Consider the following 7,581-nt stretch of genomic DNA (forward strand, 5'->3'; position numbering starts at 1 on the left):
AGTGAGAGATATAGGTCTATGATTTCTTATATCTGAGGGATCTTTATCTCCTTTCGGAATTATCGTTATTAGTGCCTCTTTCCATGATTCAGGTAAACCATTGTTTTGTATCTCATTAAGTGTTTGTTTAAACGGTTCTAATAATACTTCTTTCAGTTTTTTATAATATATTGCTGATAGACCATCAGGACCTGAAGCCTTCCCTAGTTTTTGTTTTTGGATCGCCTCTAAGATTTCTGTTGTTGAAATTTCTTTATTAAGATTATCTTTCTGGTACTCCTCAATACACTTAATATTCTGTTTATTCAGATATTCATTGATTTTTGCTTTCTTATTTACAATTTCAGTCTTATCATCATAAAGTTCTTCATAGTAGCTTGTAAATTTTTCTATAATTTCACCTTGTGTAGTATAATGTTCTCCTTTGTATTTAATCATATTGATGATTTTTTTCTCTCTATGTTTTTTAAGTTTCCATGCTAGCAGTTTTCCTGCCTTATTGCCGCTTTCAAAATTTTTTTGTTTTATTGTTCTTATTTTGGCCGCAATTTGCTTGATTGATAGTGATTTCAACTTTTCTTGCAATATTTCTACTTCTAGTTTCAATTTTTTATCCCCTTTTGCTTTCCACTCTTGTTCTTTTTGTTTCAATTTAATCTTCAATTGAGATTCTTCTAGCTCTTTCTCCTTTCTTTGTTCTGCATTAATCTTAATAAATATTCCTCGAGCCACAGCCTTACTTGCATCCCATATTGTATTCATTGATAAATTTTCCGTTATGTTTTCTTTAAAGTACCATCGCATTTCCTCTTTCACCCTATTTGTAATTTTCTCATTATTCAAAAGGTCCGTATTTAATCTCCAAGAATATGTTAATTTTCTTTCTTGAATGCTCATAACAATTGGGTTATGATCTGATGTTGGCTTTTCAAGAATATCTGATGATTGAATATATGGGAGAAGAAATCTGGATGCTAAAAATAAATCGATTCTTGAGAATGAGTTGTGAACTTCTGAGAAGAAGGTATAATCTTTTGTTTTCCCATATTTATGTCTCCACACATCCCTAAGAGCTAAGTCCTCTAACATAACAAAGAAAGTTTTTGGTAGTTTTCCTTGTGTTTTTTTAATATTTTTCCCTTTCACAGATTTTCTATCAACTTTGGGATCTATTACCGCATTGAAATCTCCTAACAACAAGATATTGTCATATGAGTAGTCTTGAATTTTTTTGTGTATATTTAAAAAATAGTTATCTTTATTCTCGTGAGGTGCGTAAATTCCAATTACTAACAAAACTAAATTTCGTAATTTTATTTCCACTGCAAGGAAAGTTCCATCTGTGTCCGAAAAAATTTCTCTTGAATCGTATTTTTTATTAACATATAATGCAATCCCTTTTTTACTTTTACTAGCTGTTGATGTATAACATGTTCCTAGCTTGGGATTTCTTAGGTATCTCTTATCTTCTGTTTTAATCTTGGTCTCTTGAATACAAGTTATGTCTCCTTTTAATTTCTCGAGTTGGTGGAAAATTATGCTTCTTTTGTATTTCGAATTTATTCCTTTTACATTCCAAGAAATTACTTTAGTTGACATTTTGTTTATATTTTCACTTTCTATTTTTGGCTAATGCTATTAATTTTATTTTAATGTTGTTCCACCCCTTCCGCCCCTTTTATTTACTTATTTAAATCTTTATTTATTTATTTATTTATTTATTTTTCGTGTACAAAGTTTTTCAGTAGACCTTGTGTAATCAATATAGATTTAGCCCAACAGCTGTCTCCTTGCTTTATAGTCCTTAGGTTTGAATCAGTAGATCAGTTTCCGTTCTTTCTAATGGTTCAAAACTTCCCAATTTTTGTTCCTCATTAATTGGACTATCTATGTCTTTATTTTTCTTTTTACTTGGTTTCCATTCCTTTTTCGTATATTCTCCCTCTGATCTTTTTCCTTCGTTGCTTCTATTTTCTTTTTTTATTTTGGTTTCTATTTCGTTAGCTTTTTCTAAAGTGTCTATTTTGTATCTTTTCTGTTGATAAAAGAAGGTTAGACCTTCTATCCTTTCCCACCTATAGTCAATGTTCAAATATTTCAAGAGTTGAGTCAAAGGTTTATACTTCTGCCTGTTCAACATTATTTGTGGAGGAATGTTTAAAATTTAAAAAGGAGCAAACAGAAGATAAACCTAGGAGCATGGGCAGAAAAAAAAAAGATTAAAAGCCTGGAGTGTTTAAAAAGAAAAATTTAAAAAATGGGTGTTAGAGTAATTTAAAAACACCCAAATGGACTGTATATCATATAAGAAGAAAAATCACATTAATGAAATACCAGTTTGTGTGAAAAACACTCCTGTTAAAGAAAAATATAATCCCAATCTGTGTGAGTTTAAAGGAACTATTATTATTATTATTAAACTTTATTTATAAAGCACTGTAAATTTACACAGTGTCCAACAAACTTCCACAGATTGAGTTAGAAAACAGATGAGTTTTGCTGTCCTAAAGTAACAAAAGAACCTAAAGTAACAAAGCAGGACAAGCTTGAAATTTGGTTGTGAGAGCAGTAGAACAACCACATTTAAAGAGTAAAGACGGGTTTGCAAAGTTATGCAGAACACATGAAAGAACCAAGCATGTTTGTAAAAGGAAAGAGACTCACAAGAAGCCTTTGGATTGTGGAAATCCAGGCTGAGGAAGGATGTATGCATGGAGGCCTGAGAGAGGAATCCTGAGAGAGAAATCCTGAAATATAATATAGAGCACACAGCCAACCACTAAGAGAAAAGCAGGAGGCAATGAGGAAATAAATGGGACAGGATTGCTAACAGCTTTTTAGGAAAACTTTCATTGAGCAATTTAAAAAGGAAAAGTTTCCTTCTAGAGAGCGAAGGCTTTCTTTTTTCTCCTGCCCCCCTTTATTCTTGCCATGGAGGATGAAAAAAATACTTTCAGTTCCTCAAGGCAAGGCCAGAGATAAGACACTGTGTGCACTACAGAGAGGACAAAGAAAGTTTGTTTAAGAAAGCATGAGAGAGAAAAAGAGAGACTTCTCATAATTACATGAAAGTGAACACTGGAGGCACTAGAGAGTCAACAAGAGTTCCAGAGCATAACAAGAGTGCCATCTTAATGAAAAAGGAGATGAAGTTACCATTGCAGAATAAGTTTTAGCTGCACTTGATAACAGCAGCAGCAACAACAACAATAAAACTACAGAAAGATATCTTGCTAAGTTGAAAGAGTCAGAGAAGGATTTCTAACAAAGAAAGGCATTTCCAGACTTTAAAGAGTTTTTCAGTTCTTGATGAAACTTCTTGCTTTTTAAACTTTTGATGTTTATGAAATTCAACCACTTTTGAGAGTGTTTGGGACTGTTTGGATTTTGATTTTTGATTTTTGGGAAAAGGACACTGTTTCATCAATTTAGTGTTTTTGAGTTTTTGGAGGTTGTAATCCTGAGTGAGTTTTAAATGTTTTGTAACCATACCTGGAAGAAGTTGTAGAAGGACTGAGGAATGTCCCAGCCTTGGCAGACAGAAGTTTAAGGAAAAGTGAGAAGCAGATGCAGGAAAAAGCAAGTTTGCTGGCCCAGCAGCACTGAAGGAGGATGATGTGTCCCATTGGACTGGAGAGGCCAGATGACAGTATGTGGAATGATGATGCATGAGGATGAGGAAGAAGGCGTGGATGCGGAAAGGGTGCCATGAATTCAATGCTAGAGCTCCCATTCTATTCCGCTTCCTAGGATGTTCCTGCCATGGTAATGAGAGATGTGGAGGAAGAAGAAGACTAAAGTAGAAAACAGAATACAAGAGTCTTAGCAGACAGCTGATGGCAAGATACTGTCGAATATGGATTTTAAACCTTGCTTCTCTGGTGAAGCCACTGTATGATATGTTAAAAGAAAAACTACTAGAGTCTGCACTTTTTTTTTTTGGACAGGCAAACACCAAGAAGACAACTGTAGCCCACCTGTTTTAGGATTACCAGACATCAGCAGACCTAGCATCTTGGTTCCTGGAATAAGCCTGTAGCCTGTTTCAATAAGAATAGGGACCCTGTGAGCCAAAGATAGCCAGGCTGTCTCAGAAACATTGTGGCTATCTCTCTTTTGTTGGAAGAAGCTGTCAAACTTATTTAAACTGTTAAAGTTATCAGCTCACATTAAATTCAAACCCTGTTGGAAATTTAAAGGCCTAAGTAGAAGACAAGTTTGAGATTGGAGAAATAATAATAACTTTATTACAGCCATTTGGTCAGCATAGTTAAAGACTGAGCTATGCTTAACTCAGCCACACTGTTTCCCATCCCAAAAGGCTAGGCCATCCCAACTTGGTCTAGAAGTTGTCATTTACATGTACAGCCTGTGTCACTTAGGAGAAGAGACACTGAGATATTTGACTGAACAAACTATATATATATATATATATATATATATATATATTGACTGGCTCTCAAGTATGTGCAGAGATGCCTCCAAAGGTTGTGTGACCAGAGCCAAGTCAAAACCCCTACAAGAGACCTGTGTTACAGCCCAAAGTTGTACTTGAAGGAAACTAAACTACATTGGGTTAAGGTTTTACCAATGGCGTTGTTAAAAGTCAGGTGTACACCCACCAGGTTTTTGGGACTGTCACCTTATGAATTGGTGTTTGGCAGACCACCATTAGCAATTCCCCAATTGCATGCAGATCCAGGAATCTTGGGTCCCAACAGGTTAGCTAAAGAGGTCCAAGCATTAGGGATTATTTTGCAACAGTTGTACAAATATGTGGGTGAAATCAGATATCCGTTCCCCTTTACTGCTTTACATTCTTTCTCTCCAGGGGACACTGTGTGGCTAAAAGATTGGAAAACGTCTACCCTGGGACCCAAGTGGAAGGGACCATTTGTGATTTTGCTGACAACTCCAACTGCAGTTAAACTGGAAGGAGTTAAACCTTGGGTCCATTACACTCGCATCAAGAAGGACCACACCCAACAGAGACCTGTGTGGACCATACAGACAAATAAAGACAATCCTTTGCAGGTAAAGATCACCAAACATCCTACAGATGGAGATGGAGGAAGGGGCAGCATCGCAACGTGAGCCCCCCTTCTGAGGTCATGATGCTAAGATCAGCCTCGAAGAAACGGGAGGAGTGGCTTCCGAGAGCCATTCTGAAAGACAGAAGGGACTTATGGGAAACGGGATGTGTTGCACAATTGATGTAGAAACACAAACACAAACATTTTCATCACCCCCTCCTATATGCCCACCTTCATCCAGATTAAGCTGCCTCACACTTAACCATATGGTAATCATTTGGTTAGTTGGTTTCATAGCAATGATGTTCATATTCCCACCGAGATGTCACGGATTTTCAGAAAGTAATTCCCTTTTGGTATACTCACAGAAAATTGGGAACGCTTTAAATGTATCTGACTGCTGGGTGTGTCACCAAATGCCCCTTGACTCACACACTGGGATGCCCTTTGAGGTAGTACCATTGAACTCTGCTGAACTGGCCAAACCATATAGACAAGACAACAGTACAGGCTGGAGTTGGATAAAGTCTGAACCCTCCACCCAAGGGTACTATAGAATTGGTCAAAAGGCAGGACAATAGTGCTGGCAATGCAATGAGACCACAGGACCAAGAGTGGGCATCAGTAAGTGTAAAGTCAACCTAAAAATAAATGGGGCATATATCAATGGTAGCTGGGTGGCAGGATACACCTTGCAAAATCAGAATGTAAGTGGTTATTATGCATCATGGACAGTGTCTGCATCATGTAAAAGGTCGTTCCCTGCTTTGAAAGGACATTATTTTATCTGTGGGATACGTGCATATGCCATTTTGCCTGAGAATTGGAATGGGAATTGTTATGTAGCCACCATACTTCCAGCTATGACAATTAGAAATGAACTACCTGAGGGAATAATTAGAAATTACTGAGATTTGGAAGAACGCAGGCAGCTTGTAAAAGATTATGCCCCAATGAGACACTGGAGAGGCCATAGAGGCCTATTGAATGCAATATATAGACTGCAGGCGGTGGTAGAAATCATGGCAAATAAGACAGGTGAAGCCCTTATTGGTCTAGCCAAAGAACAGAAAGAAATCAGAAAAATGGTGTTGCAGAACAGGCTAGCACTGGACACCATGTTAGCCAGTCAGGGAGGAGTGTGTACACTAATAAAACAGGAGTGTTGTGTATACATCCCAGACAATGAAGAAGATGTAAGACAACATGCTGACAGAATAGCAAAAATAGCAGAGGTTGGAATCTATGGGACTGGCTGACATCCTGGTTGCCAAACTTTGGATGGTTAAAAGGTCTGTTTGGAACAGGAATAATTGTCCTCACAATAGGGCTATTGTTATGTATGTTAGTGCCATGCTTATTGCAATGTATAAAGAGAAGTATTACTAAGACCACTGCAAGCTTTGTAGCAAAAGAAATGATGATAATGAGGGCATATGATGAACATTCATAGTGAAACTTGTTTTCACAACTTTCAAAGAGAAAAAGGGGGGAATGAGAGGAACACAATAATAATAATGCTTTCTTGCTTCTGTACTTTGCTTTGCAAAAGAATCAATAGTTACAGAAGGCCCATAGATTGAGCCTACAGAGTAAAGTGCAAATGGGCTATGCTGGCCCCCACCCTTTCTTTCTGTATGTGTGGCAGTAGTATACACACTCTCATAATCACCCCCTCTTTCCTCTGGAGGACTCTGAACACAATGGCCTGTGTTTAACCAGCGGCCTTGAAGAGCCTAGCTTAGCAGAGTATGTATCTTACAGTTATCTCTCTGTACATTCCAGGCTCCAAGCAAGCAAGCAAGCACATGTAATGCCAAGCAAATGTAATGCCAAAAAGAAAATGTAGGACACAATGCTGCTTCGCTTTTGTGATTGGCTTACGCTAGGAAAAGTAGAGTTAGAAGGGCATAAAAGAAGATGGCAAGAGGCCCTCAGCGCTGCAGTTTTGATAACGCCCACCTTGCTGTGTGTGTGCGTGCTGCTGCCCTTGGCCAAGAAAATAAAGCGTTTTTTTATCCTAGCCAGTTCGGTCTCTTTGACTCTGCTTGTCCTCTGGCAGGCCACGGGCCTTCGGGATTGTGGATTTGGGGTTCACCCGCTACAACACGATCTATCTATCTATCTATCTATCTATCTATCTATCTATCTATCATCATCATCACCATTATTATTATCATTATTAAATTCAAATGCAGCTGAAAAAGTGGACTTAAATTGGCAATGCTGATATACTGTAGAGACTCTTTCTCTGGGGCTGTGATCTGGAAGCGTGGAGGCAATTCCCTTCTCAAATCAGGGAATCCTGGGAATTGTAGTTTGTTGTGACACGTATGTATATATACAGTATATGTATGTGTATATATGTCTCTCTCTGTGTGTGTGTATATATAATGTGTGTATATGTGTGTCTGTATGTCTCTCTCTCTCTCTGTGTGTATCTGTGTGTGTTTATGCATGTTCAACTGAGGACTCAGAGAAGGTTCTAGAACATACTCCATAGTCACAAACAGCACACAAAATGGCCGCCAGAACACAAAATGGCCGC

Source organism: Sceloporus occidentalis, unplaced genomic scaffold (assembly GCF_023333645.1).
Source record: "Sceloporus occidentalis isolate IW3139 unplaced genomic scaffold, rSceOcc1.0.p SCAF_69, whole genome shotgun sequence".
Classification (NCBI taxonomy): domain Eukaryota; kingdom Metazoa; phylum Chordata; class Lepidosauria; order Squamata; family Phrynosomatidae; genus Sceloporus; species Sceloporus occidentalis.